This window comes from Panthera onca, chromosome B1 (assembly GCF_046562875.1).
Source record: "Panthera onca isolate mPanOnc1 chromosome B1, mPanOnc1 haplotype 2, whole genome shotgun sequence".
Classification (NCBI taxonomy): domain Eukaryota; kingdom Metazoa; phylum Chordata; class Mammalia; order Carnivora; family Felidae; genus Panthera; species Panthera onca.
The window spans coordinates 66,505,032-66,530,011 of record NC_138342.1 but is presented as its reverse complement, the minus strand read 5'-3'; the positions used below and the strand labels follow the sequence as shown (position 1 = coordinate 66,530,011).

General features: G+C 39.5%; 1 protein-coding gene and 1 pseudogene across 4 annotated transcripts in view; both read left to right on the top strand.

Moving 5' to 3' along the window:
* Positions 1-24,980, top strand: part of RASGEF1B (RasGEF domain family member 1B) — a 642,014-nt gene that overhangs the window by 537,755 nt on the left and 79,279 nt on the right. The gene's annotated exons all lie outside the window — the stretch shown is intronic.
* On the top strand, positions 11,730-12,088 carry LOC132692375 (small ribosomal subunit protein bS16m pseudogene; annotated as a pseudogene).

Here is a 24,980-nt window from a genome sequence, read left to right as displayed (position 1 = left end):
TGTGCAGTATTCAAACATACCACTGAGAAGCCTGAGGCATGAGGCAGCAAGGTGGAAACTAAGAGACTGCTTTGGAAATTGAGGTGCAATAATGAAGAGGAAAGGAAACCAACATAAAAATAGAAGAAACAGGGTGGACCCAGTAGAGTATACTCCCAAATCCTTCAATCTGTTGATATTTAGGAGCTGCCTCTATGAATGGTCTTAGAAATTTGTCCTACTAGCCCAGAGAGATCATATAAATCAAATGAACTATGCTGACATCTCCAAAGGCAAGGGAATTAAAAGCAAAAATAAACTATTGGGATCTCTTCAAGATAAAAATCTTCTGCACTGCAAAGGAAACAATCAACAAAACTGAAAGGCAACTGACAGAATGGGAAAAGATATTTGCAAATGACATATTGGGCAAAGGGCTAGTATCCAAAATCTATAAAGAACTCCCCAAACTCCACACCCGAAAAACAAATAATCCAGTGAAAAATTAGGCAGAAAACATAAATAGACACTTCTCTAAAGATGACATCCAGATGGCCAACAGGCACATGAAAAGATGCTCAACGTCACTCCTCATCAGGGAAATACAAATCAAAACCACAATGAGATACCACCTCATTCTGGTGAGAGTGGCTAAAATGAACAAAGCAGGAGACCATACATGCTGGCGAGGATGTGGAGAAACGGGAACCCTCTCGCACTGTTGGTGGGAATACAAACTTGTGCAGCCGCTCTGGAAAACAGTGTGATTTCTCAAAATTTAAAAATAGTTCTACCCTATGACCAGGCAATAGCGCAGCTAGGAGTTTACCCAAAGGATACAGGAGTGCTGATGCATAGGGGTACTTGTACCCCAATGTTTATAGCAGCACTTTCAACAATAGCCAAATTATGGAAAGAGCCTAAATGTCCATCAACTGACCAATAGATAAAGAAGATGTGGTTTATATATACAATGGAATACTACTTGGCAATGAGAAAGAATGAAATCTGGCCATTTGTAGCAACACGGATGGAACTGTCTCAAGAGTGTTATGCTAAGTGAAGTAAGTCAGGCAGAGAAAGACAGGTACCATATGTTTTCACTCACATGTGGATCCTGAAAAACTTAATAGAAGACCAGGGAAAAAAAAAGAGGGAAGGAGACAAACTATAAGAAACTCTTAAATACTGAGAACAAACTGAGGGTTGATGGGGGGTGGGAGAAAGGGGAAAGTGGGTAATGGGCATTAAGGAGGGCACCTGTTGGGATGAGCACTGGGTGTTGTATGGAAACCAATTTGACAATAAACTTCATATATTAAAAAAAAAAAAGAAACCAACTTGACAATAAATTATATTAAATAAATAAATAAATAAAAATAAAATGCGTAAACTATTAACCAAGAATATATTAAATCAGTGTTTCACTTTTCAATTTATGTGAGTGAAAGGACACCTACTGCATTTGATTTGATGTTTTTATTTATCTGCATTTTCATCTCTTACACATTTTTAAGAAACCAAACACTATATTCTCTTGAATTTCCTGTTTTTTTTTTAAATTTAAAATTCCAAATTTAGGTTCCTGATTATAAAGTAAATGTGGAAATTCTCACCATTTTGTTGTTGTTCAATCTAAGGTAAAATATCAAGCCATGGGCCCCAAAGAACTTATTAAACCTTTGCTATGATAGATAATACTAGCATTGTGCTAGATAATACTGAAGATTATGAAAATAAAGACTGAGCACTTGATTTACTCATTTATTTAATAAATATTTATTGAACAAAGAAAAAAATGATCTATGTTGACTTTCAAGTAATTTTTTATGTTTATTTATTTATTTTGAGAGAAAGAGAGAGACACACACACAAAGAGAGAGACAGAGCAAGTGAGGCAGGAGCAGAGAGAGAAGGAGAGAGAATCCCAAGCAGGCTCAGTGCTATCAGTGCACAGCAGGAAATGGGGCCCGAACCTATGAACGCTGAGATCATGACCTGAGCCGAAACCAAGAGTCAGATGCTTGACCAACTGAGCTAACAAGTACCTCTGATTTTAAAATTACACACTAAAAGAAATGTTTTTTTTTAATTCTTTTTTTTTATGTTTTATTTATTTTTGAGTGAGACAGAGAGACAGAGCGTGAGTTGGGGGGGTGGGGGACACAGAGAGAGGGAGACACGGAATCCGAAGCAGGCTCTAGGCTCTGAGTTGTCAGCACAGAGCCCGTCACGGGGCTTGAACCCATGAACCACAAGATCATGACCTGAGCTGAAGTCAGACTGAACCACCCAGGTGCCCCTAAAAGAAATGTTTTTAAACGCTTTAATTTTTTATCTCAGATAAACAGCAAAAGCAAGAAACAAACAAACAAAAAAGTTTAAAAACTTAAATTCAATCCTTTCTTTTCAGAGAAGCATATTTGTTTGATTTTCCAAAATATTGCTTGAATGAGGCTTTAACATGGCAGGTCAGCTACGTAAACAGGAAATTTATCAGTAATTTATCAGTAAACACATAACTGTGTTTTTCCACAAGACCAAGCTGTCCCAGTGATTTCCCAGTAAGTGTGTTTACTTTATTAAAGATCTATTTTCATAAGCTAGAGGTCATTACTAATCATGGCTGCCATGAAAATGCCATAAGTAAACCAAAAAATAGGCACATTGAACAAATACCACAGTAGAAATCCAGGCTTAGAAATAGTCATTTACTAAAAAATTAAGCCAAGGTACTTATCATCTTTAATATGTTCCCAAATCTTTCCAATTTAGAGACTGCCTAATGTTATATTACAATTACTTGTTACCCCCTCTATACCTCACAGCAGTTTGTATCTGTTATTATAGCATGTATCATGTTGCATTTTTATAAAATGTTATATGCACCTTTTTGTGGAAAAGGATTTATGACACATGCCACTTACATGTCTGCCTTTGTACCTGGACTGTGAGCTCCTTAAGACAGAGAGTAAATCTTTATCTTTTTATCCCCATGAACTGTGTTTGGTGCCTACAATTATACTTTATAAATGTTGAGTAAAATAAAGAATGAATAAATGTTTCACGGACCCTTCCATTTAACTGAATTACTGAACTCCTGTTTATTATCACCTTGATTAGTTTCCTGGTTTAAGTGCTTCAACGTTCAATTCTATGTAAGCTAAGCAGCTTCCAAGTATATACCTGCTTGTAAAATTAGATGATGACTTATGCCAAGATTGTGGAATGACAGCTTAGTCGTGGGTCCGGTTCCCTGCTGGAGTGCTTGGCAGTGTCTGGTTAATTCACAAGAGAGACCCCCATTTGCCTTTTGGTGTTGAGTGAAGAAGAGAGTCCTGGTGACAAAACTGCTGGGATTAGACACATGTGGGTATGTTTGGCAAATTCTGGAGTCTGCTCCAAAGCAGGTTAGGGGACTGTGATATCTTCTGGAAGAGAATTAATTTTAAAAGAAAATAACCAAGCATGACAGACCAAGCCGATGGCACATTTTTCCTTATTTTGGAAGGAAAGAGAATTCTGTGCTCAGCCAGGTCTGTCACTTGGATTTGTCTCCTCTGCCCGCCATTAGACGCAAGGAAGGCAGAAGGATGATAAGTCAAAGTTGGAATAACTCTCTTAATAAACTCTCCAACATTTGGGGTTCTGGTTTAAAGTACTCTGGGATCCCTCAAATAGAGTGTAACACAAAGTAGGGTCAGCCATTCTGCTTCTGCCCCTTCCCCAGCAGCATTTTATCATATTCTACTACATAGTCTTAAGGGAAGAAGTTTAATCTCCTATCTTCATGTTTGCAGAGAAGGAACGTTATTCTCCTCCTGTTGGGACTGTGGTCTTTGAAACTAAGCTTCTAGCTTCTCTCCCAACCCCACACCTGCTTCCCACAAAGGAGGAACAGGAGCTCGTTTCAGGGAGAATGCCCACATGTTGAAAGTGACTCTCCTGCACAGAGATCTCTTGCTCTGTAGGACCCCTCAGGACAGCAGTGGACACTCAGAGTCTCTGGCTCGCTTTGTTTCTGTACGAGAAAGCACAAAGGGAGAGAATCAACCTCGTACCCTTCCCTCTCTACTCTCTGGTCAGCCAAAAACTGGGTTGATGAGGCGAGTCTGTGATCTTCTAAGCATCTGCCTGGGTGCTGAGTTTGCTCCAAACATCTATCTTCCCAACCCACCCCAGGCTCCAGTTGGCCCCAAGGTCTGCATTTGGATGGGGATGGGATAAAACACTTTGATTTTAGATCCAAATTGCATTCTCCAATCCAAAGTGTACCCAAGTTTGCAAGACGCATTGGGCACTTTCCCAGTTCATTAACAATCTGGTTCATTAAGAAACTCGTAAGTGATCATCAATTAACTATCAGTTCCTAGAGTCTGTACTTTATCCATTGGGATTAGATAGGGAGTCAGGGTGGATCATAACCTCCTCTCCCATACACCCGAGATACTGCTCTGCCAGTCAAGGCCCAAGGAATCAGTGGGCTTTGGCCAACAGGGTAGTGGCAAAGGAGTGACATGCGCCCTAGAAAAGCCAACATGGCAGGCCTGATGGAGCAGTGGTGAACTATGCTTGGAGTAGCTGGGCGTTGGTGGGGGGCTGCATTGCCTAGCAGGAGTCTGTTCATGATTGCACGTGAGAATACAAGATACTACCTGGTGGCTTCCAGAAATGTTTGAGGCTAGAGAAGCTTTACATGGCTAGTGAGGACCTGCATCATGTTGGTGAAGCCAGTGATAATTAAATTATTCTTTTAAGTGATCTCATTCACTCACAAACTGATGGCTGCCAGGAAATCATGGCTACCCTTATTCTACTCTCTAACTGAGCACTTGTTCATCAGAGCACCTTGTCTGAAGCAGGCGATTATAGTAGGGATATGAACTGATTAATTCATTTGAAATGCTGATCATTCACATATTGCTGTTTAAAGGATTGCCAGTTGAAATAAGAAAGCCACTATTGTTAGGAGGTGTTAATGTGCTAGCTCATTTTGTTTTGTTCATTTCTGAGTGAGTTTGGAGTATGAGTAAAAAGTAAGTCTGCAAACTAGAACTATGAAGGCTTATTCCTTAAATAATGTTTTAAAGCCGATGTCATTATCCAAAACTGATTCTCTATGTCCTAAAGAAATTCTCTTTCTTGCTGCCTCAAAACCACATTGCGGATCAAAACTGTTTGTTCTCAAAGTGAGTTTTTTTCAGCTAAGTTATTATTTCAGAAGATAATGCCAAATCTACATACAGTTTACATTTGAAAACTGTTCCAACAAATAGATGCTACTTACTTTTTTAAATTTGATTTTTGACTCATCTCCTAAATATACACAAATATACACATGCATACACAAAATTTTATTTTGCTATAAAATGCATCTTTTCATCTATAAATATTATGGTTATAATTTTAGACATTTCCTTTTTTCTCTAAACAATTACTTATTCTCTTCCAGATAGTGGCAATATTTGTTTCCGAATTTCATTGAAATGAAAGCTAATAGAATTCTGAAATCACAGAAAAATTTTCACTTGTACAAAATTTTATTTATTTGTAATAAATATTTTTTATTTATTTATAATATTCATATGGTTTCTATTCTTTTTCCTCTCAAGAGTAATGTTTATATTAGTTTTCCCCTATCTTCTGAATCGGTATCAGAGATTTTTTAAACATCAAATTTGCATCTAAATTGAGTTTGATAAACTTTCATGTCACCCAACTATTCCATGTATTTAAGGGATTAGTTACAAAATGACACGTGTTCTCGATATTCTAAACGATTCTAAACAAGGCCGTGTTTGGGATGTTTTTCCAACTATGTTGACAAACGGACAAATAGAAATTTTTTCTGCCATCCTGCCTCAGTAGCTTTATCTCAAAGTTAATAATAAGAGTGTTCTGATCACAGAAAGGTAGTTTGATGTGGTGGAGGAAAGGAGTAGGACTTTGGAGAAAAGGAGACCAGGGCTCAAACTACTTACTAGTTGTGTGATCTTGAATAAGTTATTGCACCCCTCTGGACCTCAGTTTCTGCATATGTGCAATAGGGATCAGGCACGTGTGCCGGGCAGATTAAGCAAGACACTTTTTGTGAGTACTTGTAACATGGTAGGCGCTGAAAAATGCCAGTTTTATTATCTCATAACATACTTCTTCCTGGAAGCCAGGCCATTTCTATGGATTTAATATACCATTCATCTTTTTAATAGTTATAAAGTCATGGGACTTTGGGACTATAGGTTACCTTAGAAATCAGTTATTTAATGGAATTTCACAGATAGGGAAACCAAGGCACTGGAAAGTTGAATGGTGTAGAGAGTCCTTTTCTATATGTTTTGTAAAATAAGGAAATTGGAGCCAGAATCATCACTTGCTCATGTTTCCATCTGAAAATGGTAGGAACAACCAACGCTCACAAAAGTGGCAATAGGTGTGAGGCAAACTTCATGACAGTTCATGGTTCATACCTCAAGTAAGATAAACCCAACCTATTCTGAGAGAGGGATTTCTTCACTTTACTATTATGATGCATCTGAATGCTTTGTAGAATCCTGAAAATTATGAACTGAATGAACATAATCAGTTGTCTAATATCGAAAGAAGTAGACATTGACTATGATTGATAATTCTACATCCCAAAGATATTTCAGATGCACTTTCATTTGAGACTATTACTATCGTTATCAACTGGGCCTTGAGAAGTAAGAAACTCGAAGCCCTAATTCCCATGAATTTACTACGTAAAGAGGGTTTCATATTCCTCAGCAGAACAAAAGGGTTGGATTAAAGCCGTATTTCCCATATTGCAATCCTTTACATCACCACTTCACAATTTTCATTGCATACAAATCTGTAATGTTATTTACTTTTTCAAATGGCTTCACTTTTTAAACTTAACCTCATCCTAAACCATAACGCCTAGCACATTTGCTATACTGATTTTTTTTAATTGTTTTTAATATTTATTTTTGAGAGAGAGAGCATGAGTGAGAGAGAGAGGCAGAGAGAGAGGGAGACACAGAATCCAAAGCAGGCTCCAGGCTCTGTGCGATCAGCACAGAGCCCGACACGGGGCTTGAACTCACGAACTGCAAATGCAAGATCATGACCTGAGCCAGAGTCGGATGCTCAACCAACTGAGCCACCCAGGCGCCACGATTTCATTTTTTCTAATATAAAGATAATTTCATGACTATTAAAATAAATACCTGTCTAAATACCACCTAAAATCACCTCATGTACCACTCTGGCTTCCTTATGGCCTGGCAGAATCTCAGTCTTATTCCTGCTCATCCCCGAGTCTAGTCGGAATAAAGTAAGATTTGCGACGACGAAACCCTTTCTATTCTCAAGTGTTTAGTCTGTGGGATAAAAAAGCCACCACCTTGGATCCATGTGCTTTTTGGGGGGAAGGGAGTTGTGGTAGGATCCATGTGCTTTTGAGTAAGCACTAAGAGAACACGAAGGCAAATCCAGTAAAATTTCCTGTTTAAAATATTGTTTAAAGAATCTAATCACCACCATGAGAAAGTATATTTTCAGATTACTTCCAATGGCATCGAATTAAGTCCAAATCTTTCATAGCAATTTGTACTTACCCAAGGACACTTGATCTAAAAACTAACATTCTTTAATAACATTCCTAAAAGACTATGGAAATTTTAACAAGCCCCAAAACAGCATTCCTGCAAAAATAAAATATTTGAATAGGAACAAGTGGGAGAAAGCACATAAAAAATTAGCTCTCATTAGTGAAGAATGTATATTTTGGAAAAGCTCTTGGAGAGTAAAAGGAAATCCCAGCCCCACATAAACGTTCCCTAGTAAACCTCTTGATTGAACTGGTTCATTTTCACAAAATTCTTTCTCTTCACCAAGAACTTAAAACTGCATTTCATCATTTCTCTCAAATTTAACAAGTCTATTTTCTTTTAGGTTTCACTAAATGCATAAGTAGAATCATGGCTATTTTCTATTAGATAGGTAGGTGATGCGTAGATGGCATGGATGTATGTAGATAAACATATACACCCACGTATTCAGATGTATGTATACAGATATCTGTGTAATCAACACATACACAGAATGCTTTACTTGGAGGGACTTTAAGGTTCATTGAGCCTAGCACCGCCCAAACTGTGTTATACAATTTGCATGCAATGTTAAGGAGTTTCCTTTACAAAAAGGAAGCCATGGGGTGCCTGAGTGGCTCAGTCGGTTAGGTTAGGTTAGGCGTCTGACTTCTGCTCAGGTCATGATCTCATGCTTCACTGGTTTGAGCCCCGCGTTGGGCTCTGTGCTGACAGCTCATAGCCTGGAGCCTGCTTCAGATTCTGTGTCTCCCTATCTCTTTGCCCGTCCCCTGTTCATGCTCTGTGTGTCAAAAATAAATAAAACATTAAAAAAAAGGAATCCATGATGAAATAACTTTGGTAAACATTGGACTCAACAAACTTATAGGGGCACCTGGAGTGGCTCATCCGGTTAAGCGTCTGACTTTTTATTTCAGCTCAGGTCATGATTTCATTGTTTGTGGAGCCTGCTTGGGCTCTCTCTCTGCCCCTCCCTCGCTTGTGCTCTCTCTCTCTCAAAATTAATAAATAAGAATTTAAAACGAACAAAACAAAACAAACTTAACAACTTAGAACACTACATATATATTGAATTTTCAAGAAGGGCATATAGCAGTGCTTCTTAAACTTTAATGCATCTAAAATTGCATATTGAGTAGTTCTGGGATGGGATCTGGCATTCTGCTTTTCTAGGAAGCTCCCCAGTGATGCTGATGCTCCTGGTCCAAGAACCAAACTTTGAATAGCAAGGATATAGGTTTCCTAAAACTTCTTTTACTTGTGAAACTAGTAAATACGCATGCCCTCCTTATACGTAATTGTTTTTTTGAGATGGTTGGTTGATTGGCTGCCTTGTTGATTGTTGTGTGTCGGTTTTGAAAGTAGACATCAGTGTTTTATAATTTTTGAGACTATTAATATAGCTGAATCCCCTCATTTTATAAGGACGGTGAATATCATTTTAAAAAATCACTCTGAGTTTACCCAGTTGACTTTTACCTTTTCAGTGGCTTTGCTTTGTTTCATACAAGTTGTAATTTGGGAAAACTTCAAGTCCTGTACCATTGTGAGAAGGGGTGAAGGACATAAAAAGACATGTGTTTTTTGAGTTCTCTTTCAATGCACAGTGAAGGATGTGCACTTTACAAGCACAATAAAAAATGTACTTGACTCCTATAGCCAGACGAAATTTTACTAGCAAACAATTGTTTGGATTTATATTAGACATGTTTTTTGGTTGGCTGTCGAACGCTTAATCATGGGATCATACAGCAAAGTACCCGAGTGCTTTAGGTAGCCAGCAGACCAGCAACCCAACCCTCTTCCACCTCCTAATCCACTCACCACCATTCACCTCTCTATCCACTTGTCGAACCATTCACTCATCCACTCACAGATCCAGTCTCCACCCATCCGTTCAGTCATGCAACCACCACATGTCCACCTACCTACACAACCACCCACCCATCCATCTCCACACCCATCCCTTTACGTTAAGTTGTTGAACAATATTCACGTGACATGGTTTCTTTGCAAACAGAGTAAAGGCAAAATTGCTCTGTGAGTTTAGGGTAGGTAAAAGAGCAAATGACAAAAAAAAAAAAAAAGAGTAAATGGCATATTATTTTAAAATCTCCTAATATACAGTACTTCCTTATGCACTAAACTCCCAATCCGTAAATAAGAGTTTTTCAGTGGTGATTTTAAACAGTGGCTGGGATGGTGCTCATGTAGGGAGACAAACAAGCTGTCTGTGAGAGGAGATCTGAGTTGTCTAACATACCTCCTTAACCTGACCTTCCTCATTCTTCACTCCATGAAGTGTTCATTCAGTCCTTTCCTTCCACATTTCCTAGCATTCTCCTTCATGCTAGTCTCCAGCCAGCTAAACTAAGTTACTTGGAATTGCCCAAACCATGCCCGTAACTTTTCTCTCCAGCTGGACTGCACTTCCTGTCCATCCTGTATGTCTAGTTCACAGCTTAGTATGTCTCTTTTCTCCCAAAAGTTTCCCCAAATCTGCTTTCCCTGATTTGTCATCCACACTTCTCCTGTGGTAATCACTACTTTGACCTTGTATTCTAGTTATTTATGGGTATGTTGATCTCACCTATTAGGCACAAAGCTCCCTAGGAAAAAAAATGAGGTCTGTGCCTGATTTTCTTTGCATTCTTCATAGACTCTCAAACAGAGCCACTCAGTAAATTCATTTCTTTCTGGAATGAGTGAAATCCACATAAACTTCTGATTAAATGAAGACTGAGTGTGCTGATTTCATGATTAACTAAAGAGTTTGAAGCCAAGAAATATCCCAGTGCCTATAAAATTTTAGTTAACTATATTGGTTCGTTATTATTCTGAATCTTTTGTAAAGTATTTTGCCAAGTCCTTGCCTGAGGATGCTAATGTGTTTCAAAGTGATGTTAGAATCTTGATTTAATTAAAGTGTTGACCTACTAGGGGCACCTGGGTGGCTCAGTCGGTTAATCGTCCAACTTCGGGTCAGGTCATGATCTTGCAGTTCATGGGTTCGAGCCCATGAACTCGGGCTCTATGCTGACCTGCAGAGCCTGTTTCAGAGTCTCTCTCTCCCCACCCGCTACCTCTACCCTGCTTGCATGTGCACTCCCTCTCTTTCTCTCTCTCTCTCAAAAGTAAATTAATACACTTAAACAAAAATAACATATTGACCTTCTGGAGCATAAGCTGTTAAAATAATAAAGAATAAAATAATATATTCTTACTTTTAGATATATTAATTCTTACATTATTTTTCTCTCTAAAATATTCCTTCTATTAATAGTCGATTCAATGTCAAACTTGTAAAGAATCACATAAGAGTTTTAGTCTGGGACTTAATGTCCAGTGACAATTTCTACTATAACCTCTGGCTTTCAGATCACGTTGGGGATGCAAAGTCTTTTTACCATCGGCAAAATTCTTACCCATCCTTTTTCCATTTAGGAAAATGATTATAGTTTTTGTTATTGCTATTCATTCCTTTACGTTGTCTCAAACATTATATGAATTCTTAATAATTATAATATGAAAGAGAGAGATAAAGAAGAAAAGAAAATGACTCAGCTGGTAGCTCAAAATAGTATCCTACAGATTTGTCCCAAGGCTGGAGATATGACTGCATTTATGTTAAAATCTTTATTTTCTGAAAAACATGTTTCTTCAAGTCCAACATCTTTAGGCATTAGTTTTAGTATCTTTGCTGATTGTATGATTGTATTGAGGTAGACCTACATTGTACCTTTGGTGTTTCTTTATCATCAAAATCTTTAAACTTTTTTTTAAAAATATTTATTCATTTTTGAGGGAGAGAAAGACGCAGAGCATGAGTGGGGGAGGGACAGAGAGGGAGACACATAGAATCTGAAGCAGGCTCCGGGCTCTGAGATGTGAGCTGTGAGCACAGATCCCAATGTGGGGTTCAAACCTACAAACCATGAGATCATGACCTGAGCTGAAGTCAGACACTTAACCAACTGAGTCACCCAGGCGCCCCCAAATCTTTGAACTTTAAAATGACAATGTTTGCTACAGCTTGTGTAGCAGAGAGGTGAGGTCCATCCTCCACCCCACCAGAGGCCTCAGAGCCAATCTGGGTCAGTGGTGGGAAGCTTTGAGGTGCTGCAACGGGCACACGGGCCCAGTGCACACAGCTGCACCATGGCTTAGCTCACTGTTGTCCTCTGCAAGGGCTACCATGGAGGTCACATAACCATCCGCCTTGACCTGAGTGGCTGTACTAACCAGCATTTCTACCACATTGTGGCCAGTTGCAAGTATCCCAGGGATGGCCGTTGGTGGAGCAACTTGGCTCCTATGATCCACTGGCCAATAGTCATGGAGAGAAAATGGTTGCTCTCAACCTGGACCAGATTTAGCATTAGATGGGCCATGGGGCCCACCTCTCTAAGCCTGTGGAGAAGTCTCTGGGTCTTTCTGGCTTTTCCCCTCTGTATCCCATGATGATCACAAATGCTGAGAGGCCATGAAGGCAAAGGACACATGAAGTCCTCTTAGCATCTCAGAAAACTGATACAGAGTCTAGAGAAACAAAAATGAGCTGACTTTGAAGACAGGGCATTAGGAAAAAGGTCAAAGTCCTCTTACAACACTTGTGCAGAGTTCCGAGTTTTATTAGATTTGGGAGTCAATAAAGTGGAGTTTTCTAAGTCAAAAATAAATAAATAAAATGACAGTTTTGAAAATTAGCTACCATACCTATTTTTACTTTGGATCGTGACAGGAAAGCATGAAAAGGGTTTCATCGACATTGATTCCGTTGTTGATGTAAATTTACCGGGACCTTTTCAGACCATACGTCAACTGGCAAGTGCTGTAGGATGGAGCTGCTCCCACAATTGCCCAGGAGCTCCTGTTATCATTCCTCAGTGGCCAGACTTTGTCAGCCCTGTCAACCGAATGGACTCCTTAATTTGAGAGACATCACTTGATTCCAGTGACCATGAACAAATTTAACACATGTATAAAATGTTGTCATGACCAGAGTTCTCCATCACGTCTCCCTGCCAGGTGACCCTCTGTAACTGCCATGCTCCCATTTGCCTTTGGCTTAGGACTATGGCCTTGGGCTCTCTGACCACCAAGAATGGAGTGATTGTGGGGGTGCCTGGGTGGCTCCGTCAGTTAAGAGTCGGACTCTTGATCTCGGCTTAGGTCATGATCTCAGTGTTTGTGAGTTTGAGTCCTGCATTGGGCTCTGCACTGACAGGGCTGAGCCTGTTTGAGATTCCCTCTTTCTCCCTCTCTTTCTGTCCCTCTTGGGCTCTCTCTCTCTCTCTCTCTCTCTCAAAATAAATACATCAACTTAAAAAAAAATGGAGTTATTGTGGTTTAGGCACCTGGAAGTATTGCCCTTTCATTAAAGAGGAACAAAAGAAGGAAGGACGAGAACAGTACGTCAGCCTAGTGGTTTTCCTTCTCTCTGTGCCTTGAACAGTTTAGCAGACAAATGTTGGGACATACTTTTTAATTTCCAACAGTGTGAAGGGCACTTTTTCTTCAGTACTTACAAATGGGTCCTCTGGCACTTACTGGAAGTCCCATCTGGCCTGCCTGCCTTTGGAAGCCTCTCTTGACATTGGCATCCTCCATTGAAAGTCCCTCTCCTACTATCCCACCTCCCTGTCAGCTGCCCAGGATAGAGCACCTCTGAGAAGTGGTCCCCGAGGGACACTCCCCAACCTGGCATGTACCAGCTCTCCTTTTTCGCACGTATCTGCCAAGTCTATAGCCCAGCCCCTCAGTCTTCCCCACCAAACCCTTTACCCTATGAGGCCTTGGAGGCAAGAGGGACCAGGGGAACTATCAGTACTTTCTCCTCTAGAAACCTGTAGACAGACTCATTTCATCATTTCTAGCATGGTCTCCTTCAGAAAAGATAGTTTAAATTGCAAACAATCCACTTTGCAGGCAATTGGGAACACAGACGGTTTGATTTGGGGACACTGTGTGTTTACGTTGAGGAAGTGAGGTTGCATATACAAACTACTGTCTGCTGCTGAGTGAGCACTTAACATTTTTTGATACATAACTGAATTCTCTGAAGACAGGAAACAGCAGGCAGCTGGTCTTGCACCCATTCAAGAAGCACTGTGCTCCTTTACAGCAAAAGAGCTGAACTCTCTTACAGCAAGAGAGCAATGAACTGTGCTGTCCGGACTGGGGCTAGGTATTTTGTCAGTCATTCAAAAGTCTCTTCTGATGGTGTGTCCATCAAATAGCAGGTCTGGGAAGTACTGCTCAGAGATGCTTGGTCTTATTCTTTGAAGATTAGAGTGGGGAGGGAACGGGAACCCAAAGTTGCACATAATTTTTTCTTTGCAGCTGGAGAAACTGAGGCAATGAAAAGAAGGACATTATGCAGGGGCCCAGAGGGGAGCCTGCAATTTTGAGAAAATGATCTTCATTTACCCTGTCATTTCCACGTAGCTGGTTGAAAGCTAATCTTATTTTTAGATAAGCTTAGTTGTCTGGGTTATTATTGGCCACTCCATCGCTGGGATATGTGGTGTATTTCAGGAATAAGGTTGGTCAGACCTTATATCTGATATATAAGTCAGATTTATATCAAGTACAAAATTTAAAAAATAGGTTTATTTCCTTATAAAACTATATATTTTTTTAACATTTTATTTATTTTTGAGACAGGGAGAGACAGAGCATGAACAGGGGAGGGTCAGAGAGAGGGAAACACAGAATCTGAAACAGACTCCAGGCTCTGAGCTGTCAGCACAGAGCCCGACGCGGGGCTCGAACTCATGGACCACGAGATCATGACCTGAGCCGAAGTCGGCCGCTTAACCCACTGAGCCACCCAGGCGCCCCAAAACTATATTATTTTTGTATAAATTCGTATTTATTTATTTTTGAGAGAGAAAGAGAGAGAGAGAGATAGACAGCCAGCATGAGCAGGGGACGAGCAGAGAGAGGGGACAGAGGATCCAAAGAGGGCTCTGCATGCACAGAACAGAGCCCCATGCAGGGCTCAAACCCACAAACCTCGAGATCATGACCTGAGCCAAAGGCAGTCACTTAACCGACTGAGCCACCCTGGTGCCCCCATGCACGGTGTTCTTTATGTCCATCACTATGATTATTAAGATCTTGTCTCTCACATCAATAAAGCTCCCTTAATGAGATAAAAAAAATGGTTCCACAAACTTAAACACTTCTAGAAGTCTTTTTTTTTTAAATCTAAACTAAATTTTGAAAAAGCCCAGCACAATATGTACCAGAGTTTTTAATAAGATAATTTTTCATATCACTTTAGGAAATTTAATCTTGTCATGAGATTAAATGAGTCTCTTGGAGAAGAGACTCTTCCATCTATCCTGAAATGCAAAGCAACTCTAAACGGTCCTTTTTGTGCTTTATCAGAGATGATGGAGATTTTTTATTTTTCATCCCGGTTACAAACGTCTTCAAACTTCAATGGACAGAGTTCCCTTGCTGTTACAAGAGAATTCTGGAATGCTGGGTCGATCTGTGCGCCAGGTATCCTCACCCCAAAGAGGACAGAGGTGGAAGAACAGATTCTGTTGCCACTTTCCCATGTACTCCTCTCACATCCACTGTGGGGAATGGGTTTAAGGGTGTGGGATCCTCAGTGAGGTAGCCATGATTTTAGAATATTCTATTTGTCTCTAGACTCTCTTGCTTGGGAATGGGATTATTCTATATTAGAAGAGCTACTAGTGTCCTCTCCAAGTAAAGCAGGAAACATTTTTAGGAAAGACTAGAAACATATTTTTATAATTATGATAACACTGGGTTGTTCTTGGATCATAAATTAGTTTCTTCCTTCTTAACCTTCCTTTCTCTTTTTCAGAGATTGGCCAAAAAGTTACAAATATTTCAATTCCTATTCTTTAAGGAGATTTTTAAAAATTTTTCATGTTCTTTCTTCCTTTCTATGTGATTTTATTAAGGAGTCCTGATTAGCATTCATAGTAGTGTCTATTCCCCTTTTCCCTTTACTTTTTGTTTGTAAATCATTGGCTGTCTTACAATTTTTATTTATGAAACAATGTTTATGTAAGAGACAATTTACATTTCGGAAAGAGTCCTTAGTGATTAAGAGAGAGAGCTCTGGAGCCAGACTTCCTGAGTTCAAGGCCCAGCTCTTCTAACTACTAATTTTGTGAACTTGGCAAGTTACTTAAACACTTGTGCCTCAGTTTCCTTATCTGTAATATGAGAATAATATCTTTTCCAAGGGTTTATTTGTAGGATTAAACAATTTAATACATATAAATGCATAGATCAGTACCATACAAAAGCAAAGGCTCAATTCATATATGATTCTTGCAACTATCATCATTAGTGTATCTTTATACAGTTAATAAATATATTATATGGCAACCTATGACATCCCTCTTAATGCCTAAGAAGCTACGACTGATTTTTTGTTTCTAAATTGGTTAAAACCAACATATTTTTCCCTCTTTAGACAACTATTTATCCAACATAACTTTCTGAGGAAAGCTTAGCTTTACTTAGATATCTAACGAGATAAAGTATACAAAGTACTCTGCAAATCGTAAAGTACTATACAAATGTCATTCATTATAACGCCTACTACTAAGAAAATTTCTATTTTCCAGATGCCATTATTTAAGAGAGGTCTTATCTTTCCTTTTGGAAATAAATTTGAGGTTATTTTCCCATAAAGAAAAATCTTCACGGAGTCTCAAAGATCTCAGAGTAAGATTTGTTGATGACATTTTTCATTATTGGGATAAGGATTTAGATTGTATCAGATTGAAACACATTTGCAATTTCAGCTTTCCTTCAACAAAGATATGAACAGATTGCTGTCTCTTGTCTATAAAACAAAACAAAGCACTCTTGGTTGCAGGAACTGCAAAAATAAATGTTAAATAAAATAGGTATCTAGAAACTTCGACCGTTAGGTCATTTGATGTGTACTGAATTTGGCTAACTGTAATAATTGCATATCTTAAGAAATTTCCTAAGAAGGAGATATCCAGTCTGCAGACCAACACTCGACTGCTGAGATTTCTTAGACTGTCACACACAGTATTCTCTCCTTCTTCAGTTTCCTTTTGTACACACAATGCAAGTCTCCCCTAAATAAGACCCTATCATGATACATATTATCCTCTTCTCAGGCTGTCAGCCCTATACAATCTGGCATTTCCTTATCAACCTATAATGTTGTCATACATAAAGTTATTTCCTGAGTGTATTTTCCTCCTTAGGTAAAGTTTAAGCCCTTGAAATTAAGGATCATACTTTATACTGTTCATAATCTTTTTACAATGGCCAGCCAAGTCCTAAGCATATAGTTGCTCAGGGAATGCTGATTGATTGGTTGATTGATTGATTGACTGATTAATCAAAACTCACGTGAGACTCTTCTAGAATCTAATGAGACAAAACCCACCTTTTCCCCAAATGAAACAAGACCTCATAACAGAGTTTTTTCACTTTGCTCAACCTCTTGTACAGCCTTCTCTGACGCTCCTGTGACGGGCAGATAAAGCACTACAAAGGAGAAAGATCTCTAGCTGGAGTTTAAAATGTCTGGACTTCAAGTACTAAATGCAAGCAGAATATTTAACCTCCTTGACCATCAATTTTCACATCAGTAAAATGGGAAAAATGATGTGTGCTGCCTCCTCATTTTGAGAATTGGGGAAAATATTTTATATAAAATGCCTAGCACAATGTCTTGTGGGGGCAGAGTAAGAGTAGGCTGGTAAACACATACCAAAGTGGAGGTGCTGATTTGACATTCACGGTGGTTTTCTCAAAGACTCAGTATGTCCAAAACCAAGCTCATGATTTCCCCCAAACCTGGTCCTCCTTCAAAGAATGGCACCATCATTTGTAGCAATGTGGATGGAACTGGAAGGTATTGTGCCAAGTGAAATAAGTCAGTCAGAGAAAGACAGATACCATATGTTTTTGCTCATATGTGGATCCTGAGAAACTTAACAGAAGACCATGGGGGAAGGGAAGGGGGAAAAAATGAGCAGAGAGAGAGGCAAACCATTAGAGACTCTTAAATACAGAGAACAAACTGAGGGTTGATGGGGGGGTGGGTGAGGTTGGGGAAAATGGGTGATGGGTATTGAGAAGGGCACTTGTCGGGATGAGCACTGGGTGTTTTATGGAAGCCAAGTTGACAATAAATTATATTAAAAAACAAATAAAACTATATATAAATGGTGACAAACTAAAAAACAAACAAACAAAAAACCCACAAAAAACAAAAACAAAGAATGGCACCATCACCCATCCACTTATGTAAACTAAAGTCTGGAATCCATCTCTAACACCTCTCATACCTTCTCCCATACCTCCCGTGCACAAACCAACACAGACTCATTACCTGCTGAGTCTTCCCACACCTCCCCACCTGCCACAACCACCAGATCGGTAGAAACTACCATCATCTCCCACTGGGTCCACCACAACACCTCCAACAGAGCTTCCTGCATCTACAAGTCGCTCCAATGTTCTCATAGTACAGGAGCGACCTTCCTTTATGAATGCAAATCATATCTCGTCTTTCCCTTGCTGCCTACCACTTTTAGAAAAACAAATACCCGAACCCTTCACTTGGCCCATAACATCTGGGATGATCTGGCCCATACTCTGCACGATATTTTCTGTTTGCCCCTCCGTATCCGCTTTATCCCTCTCCACCCCGTCCTGGGCCCCAGGAGCTGACTTTTATGATCTGCCTCAAGGGGCTCCCTCTCTGTATGATTTATAGCTCATTTGACTAAAGAAAGATGGGAGATGGGAAGGCAGCTGGAAATTGCAGCACGGTATTTATTCCCCTGAATGTCTCCCTGCTGTGTAACCTCAGACTGGTTGCATCTCCTTACGGCCAGGGCTTCTGTGAGCTGTCTCTTTCCTGTAGCTCTTGTCTTTCATAAACACTCACGCCTTCCACTGTGGTGCCCAGGCATAGTGACAGCTTTTCATTCTTTTCAACTTTGCATTCATAGTGGGTGCTGTACATCCCTTGTAGATTCCCCTTTACCATCCAGACACCATTGTAAAGAGTCCCTTGATTCACCTGTCCTCAGTGGCCCTGTTTGAGTATGCCCTGTCTTCTGCTAAACCTCTGACTGAATCATTCTTCCCTCCTCAAGCCACTGGCTTTTCAGTGCTTCAAACATGTCAGGCTTCCTTCCACTTCTACCTGGGTGAATCTTTCTCTTCCCCTAGTTAATGCTAATGAACCCCTCAAGTCTCAGCTCAGATATCGCTTCCTCATGGAAGCTTCTCCTGACTTCCAAAATAGGTCGAGTAACTCTACTGTATACTTTCCTACTCTGTGCGGTTTTCCACAGCGCTTATCATTGGATAACAAGCACATCATCTAAATAAAGTACGTCTCTGCCATTATTGTAGGAGCCACATCTGTTTTGCTCATCACTGTGCCCAGTTCCTAACACACTGGGTGGCACGTGTGGTCCTTAGAACATAAATGATAAAAGAATGAACGCATTCAGTTTGGTAGCTGCTATCTAGAAAAATGCCAGTCTTGAGGACTGTATAAGTGGATCCCATTTATTTACTTTGTAGATCCATGTTCCATACGCTTAACCGGAGACAAAGATTACTTGTCATTATTTCTTCCAATCACAATTTCCAAAGCCAAGCATTTCAAAGTTACACGAGGAATTCTCTGACTACCGACTTACCTCAAATGACTATCCCTCTCCTCTTTCTCTGTTCCTCATTGAATCGTTTTTCCCTTCCCATATTTCCATTATTTCTTGTTTGTAGCCTGGGATGCCCTCCCCTCTCCACCTACCCATATCCACGTAACTAACTTCTTTAACTCCGTCAAGGCTTTGCTCAAAAGTTTCCTCAATGGGGCCTACCCTAACCACGCTATTTAAAATTTCAGAAGCAACCTCCTCTCTGAATCAGCCACGTCTTGCTCTGTTTTTTTTGATAACTTTTATCGTCACCTAAAATCACTGATATTTTTATGACATTTATTATTTATTGTCTCCTCTAGTAATATCAGGCATCTCGAGTGCCTCCAACAGCACCTGAAACATAGTAGGCCTTCAAAAATGTTTGTTGATGAATTTATTTCATGCCCTTTTCTCAACCTTTTACTTGTCTGCACCTCTTTGTTCACATCTCTTCTTTCCCCCACAAACCAAAAGGCAATTATAGATTCCAAGATTGTTTCTTGCCCCTTCCTCTGCCTACACAAAACTTTACCTAGACAAAAATGGATGAAGGGGAGTGGGAGATACAGGCTCCCGGTTATGGAATGAATAAGTCATGGGAATAAAAGGCACAGCACAGGGGACATAGTCAACGGTATTGAAATAGCATTGTATAGTGACAGATGGTAGCTATACTGGTGACGAGCATAGCTTAACATACAGAGAAGTTGAATCACTATACTGTATACCTGAAACTAATGTAACATCACGTGTCAAGTATACTCAAATAACATTTTTTTCATTAAAAAATAAAGAAGAAAAAAAAACTTCACCTAGACAAAACTTTATGATGAAAAAAATTTTTTAAAGAAATCTCATGTGTTTTAAAGGAAATGCCGTAAATACTTCGTAAATTATTAATTGAGCAATGTGAACACAGAAATCGTGCTTTTTGGATTAGATGTCCCGCACTCAGTAAATGTTTTGTTATGAGAGCAATAAAAATGAAAGCAGATGTTAATGAAAGTCCATAAAGGCATAAATAAAATGCCTAATCTCTATTTGCTAAGCAAATAGAGAATTCCTATCTCCATTTTACCTTAAGTCACTTTAGAAATATTGCATAAAAAGCAAATTTGTCATAGAATCTAACAGTAGAAACTTCTTATGAATTTGTATCTATGCCAGCCTGTGTTATTTCAGCATTGATGTTCAGAATAATTAGTCAAGGCTCTGCAAGATCCCAGAGTGCCTTCTGAATCATCCAACATTACATTCTCCATTGAATGTTGGTTATCCGTGCCCTGTGGATGTGGTCACCCTTCTGTAACTAGAGTATTTCAACCAATCAGTCTAACAAGAAGTACCTATTAAATGACTAGTATGTGCTCATCCTACCACTGTTTTATTAACCAGAACAGTGTGTCTCTGAGGATGCTAAATACCGAGAATCTCCTGTATCACTAACAACTACAAATAACTTAGTCTGAAATTGCTTTCACCCAGATGCCGCTAAATGGCTGAGGAAAAGGAGAGGTGAAATCTGGTTACCATTCCTGTCCTTTCTCATCCCTTCCTGATGCAGCCTCTTCTCTGAGGCATCTACCTCCTATCTCCTCGTGATTAACCATATTGAAACTCTAATTGTTTCTTTTTCCTTTAAGGGAAGCACGGTAGAAAATTTGATCTGAAATATTTTGTGAATCTTTTCCCCCTTTTACATTACATGTTAATAAAAGAGTAATTAGGAAGTACAGAAGGGAAAGCAAAGAAAAATCAATTCCTAGGTCTCCCACATATTTCATCATGGAAGGTAACTGCTGTAAATTTGGGGGAGTTATTTATTTTCATGGTTTTTATACACACACACACACACACACACACACACACGAACAATAATCTGAAACATGTCCATGGTGGTAAGCTAGAAAAAGAACAGCCCAACCCTATAAAAGTGGCATCTATAAAAAACATACCTAAAAGAAAAAAAGAAAGAATGAAAACCTAGCCTCTAGGGTAAAGGTTAACAACTGAACTGTCATTTAGAGTTGATGATTTGCTTTCCCCTAAGCTTAAGACTTTCAGGGAATTAGTTTATGATCCCAGGCAGCTTTCTTGTCAGGGGGAGGGTGCCCAGTTAGCCCTAATTATTACATTTTGTTTCACATTCCCACTTAAACAGCTAACCTTTTTTCTAATGGGTCTGGACTCTGGCAGCCACAGCGTGAACTGACGGGAGGGGGTGGGGTGGGGGGAGCTGTTCTTTCTCTAAATGGCCTTTTGTGTGAGGATAATGACCCCACTCTCTTGAATAGGGTTTTTCTCTACTTGCTGTAGCTAAATGCATCATTGGAGAAAACAAAGCAAAGAGAAATTGCAGTAAAATGGTACATAATGGCCCCCTGGGATGGAGAGTAGGCTTGGCTCTCAGACTTCCCTCTCTTCTTTTTCTAAAGTTTCATACAGAATAGTATTTTACCTGGGAGGTGGGGAAGGTGGGGAGGGAGGTGGAGACTGGCACCCTGAGTGATTTGGGCAATGTTTCGGGTTGTGATTTGAGAAGACAAGCTGCCACTGAGTTAAGGGGTGCCTAGCAGTCTTCTCAGTAGAAATAATTCTCTGCTTCTTGATCCAGAGCCTGGGTCAGAATAAGTGCTCAGAAATAAGAATTTCTTCCTGGTCAACCTCAGGCTTCTGAAGGACACTGGTCATTCTTGTCCTTGTGCTACAATTCTGTTGTGATACTTGAATTCACCACATCCATGGCACGTGGGTGAGGGGTGGGGCTTGTGAAACAGATGATGAAAGCTTTCGGAAACCCACGTTATGTGTTAAGATTTAGAATTATGTTTAAAAATTCCATATAATAGGAGCAATGGTATAAAAGTTCACAAAACTTTAAGGCAGATTTTGATCCACCTGGTTTACATTTAAAATTAAATAAGGGAATATCTAGATTTCTCTGTAGTCTCAATAATAGGTTTCATTACCTTGGTGTAACTTAAAGTCACAACAGGGCAATTTTAAGGTCTAAAGACTCCCTACTCATACTAATTCACTATCCTCTTCTGTTGACTCTCTTCCTGTATGTAAAAAGCACTTTGCAAATTGCTAGACATTTTATAAATACTAGCCAGTGTGATCTAATTACTCACCCTCTTCTCCTCTAGTGAATTCCCTCCATTGCTACTTATTTGCTGGGTGCTTACTCATTACAGCCAATCCATTTCTCCCACCTCATCCCTTGGGTATTTTAATGGTTTCATTTAATAAAGTAATAACCCATAATGGGTTAATAAAGGGCAGTTAAGGATGCTGGAGTACAGCCCTTGGAAGATCTGTAGGGTACTTCTCTAAGGTGATTCATTTCCCCCTACTTCTGGGTGCCTTAGGTACCTCATCTTAAAGGGGGTAATAATAATACGTATCTTCTTTACTCAAACAAGATTTGGTATGGCACATGTACGTGTGTTTACTATTTTTTCAGGTGGGCCTCTGCATCAGCCAGAGAGCAAGAAACAGGACTGAAACACGGACAGAAGGGAGCCGAGGAGATTTTCACTCAACAACTAGCTTTGCAAGGAGACACAACTGTTAGGAATTACAATATATATTAGTTGAATATAATCATTTTTGTTTCATCAGAAGAGATTCTGAATAGGTTTTAAGCAAGTTGCACTTAAAAAAATTTTTTTTATAACGTTTATTTATTTTTGAGACAGAGAGAGACAGAGCATGAACAGGGGAGGGTCAGAGAGAGAGGGAGACACAGAATCCGAAACAGGCTCAGAAACTGTGCTGATGGCTCAGAGCCTGACACGGGGCTCAAACTCACGGACCGCGAGATCATGACCTGAGCCGAAGTCGAATGCCCAACCGACTGAGCCACCCAGGTGGCCCAAGCAAGTTGCACTTTTATAAAACAGTATTCATTTTAAAATTCGGTGAAGTTTGGAGAACATTCAAGCAATCCAACTCCTTCTCAGTGAAGGTGTAATCCAGCCATTTATATGGATTCCTACACTTCCCGGAAAATTTGAGGCAAGTGCAGCTTTGCCCAATAGTTTCGGGCTGCATGGCACTAACGGGAAATACTGATTGGTTTATAAACCCTGCCTTCACATGTGGACTAAGTGCCTTTGACCCTTTCAAACTTACACTTTAGATGTGACCTAGTCTTTTTTTTTTTTTATCAGTTTATTTATTTACTTTGAGAGAGACAGACAGACAGGGAGGGGCAGAGAGAGAGAGAGAGAGAGAGAGACAGGGAGAGAGAGAGAGAATCCCAAGCAGGTTCCACACTGCCAGCACAGAGCCTGAAGCAGGGCTTGAACTCACAAACCATGATATCATGACCTGAGCCAAAACCTAGAGTCAGATGCTTAACCGACTGAGCCACCCAGGTGCCCCTAGATATGACCTAGTGTTTATAACCCATATGAGAATCTGAAAGGTAATGAATGTTTTTAATGTAGGAAGGCTGGTATATCTTAGACTGACACTCCTCTTAAGTGCTCTCTTTTGGTCTCTACATGTGTCATCATGAGTTAAACCATTTACTAGTGACCTGGATCAGTGCAGACAGGCTTGGGAAACTTACAAAGCAGATGTTAAACAGTGAAGGCTAAAATAAAGAAAGGTCACAGACTAGGGGGAGGACAATTACAATTAGATCATTATTGATGAAATGGTGACATTCTGTGTCCCTTTACATTACATGTGAAATTCATTCATTCATATATTCACAAATCTTTACTGAGTATCTCTTATTTGCTAATCATCATATTAAGGTTCAGGAACACAGAAGATAAATAAAACACGATTATCATTTCAATCAGGAGGTCACATTCTACTACAATATATGAAATGTAAGTAACAAAATAATAGCTCTCATTCAAGGACTTCTCCTGAAAATCATTGTTAAAGGGTTTTCATGGCCTAAGAGATACTAATTTTTATACTATATTTTAAAACTTACCTCCCTGGAAAAATAGTCACTTACTTGTATGAAGTGTATTATAGCAATAAACCATTTATCTTTAAGAATCATCATGAAGTTCACCTACATGTTGAGATAACTAAAAGTCTCACGTATCAAAATGATATTTAAATACTTTTACATCCTTTCGTTATTTAACCCATGCAAATGAAATTGTTACATCAGGCATCAGAATTGTACATGAATTTATAGTTTTAGAAATTTCCACAAATATTTGTCAAGAACTCAGGGAGAGTAATGTTTCTTGTGTAGTGTTAAACATTGGAAATGGGGGAGGGGATTTAAAAATCATAATTACGGTCCGGTTTTCCATAAAGTGTGCATCTGCTTAAATGTTAATGATGGTGTAAACAGGAGTACCTTGCATGCCATAGATACATATCTCATCTATTAAGAGGGCACGTGAAACTCTTGTTAGAAAAATAAGGAAGTGGGTGGGGGCAGGGGAGGAAAATTTGCTTCGGACTTTTAAACCATAGCTCCTGACTTTCTTATCCGAAGACAGTTCTTAAATTTGAAACCCCAACTGATCTAAGCAAATTTTTAGCTTGCCAACTAATGAGTTTAGAAATGACACCCTCCTGTTGTTGCTTGATTTTCTTTCTGCTTCAGTTGTTCTTTCAGATAAAATGCTGAAATGCCAAGGAAGCAATTTTCAGAAACACATTGGTAGAGAAACCGCAGCTATATATTGAGATCACATGTAGGTGGACCTCACTGGTATTT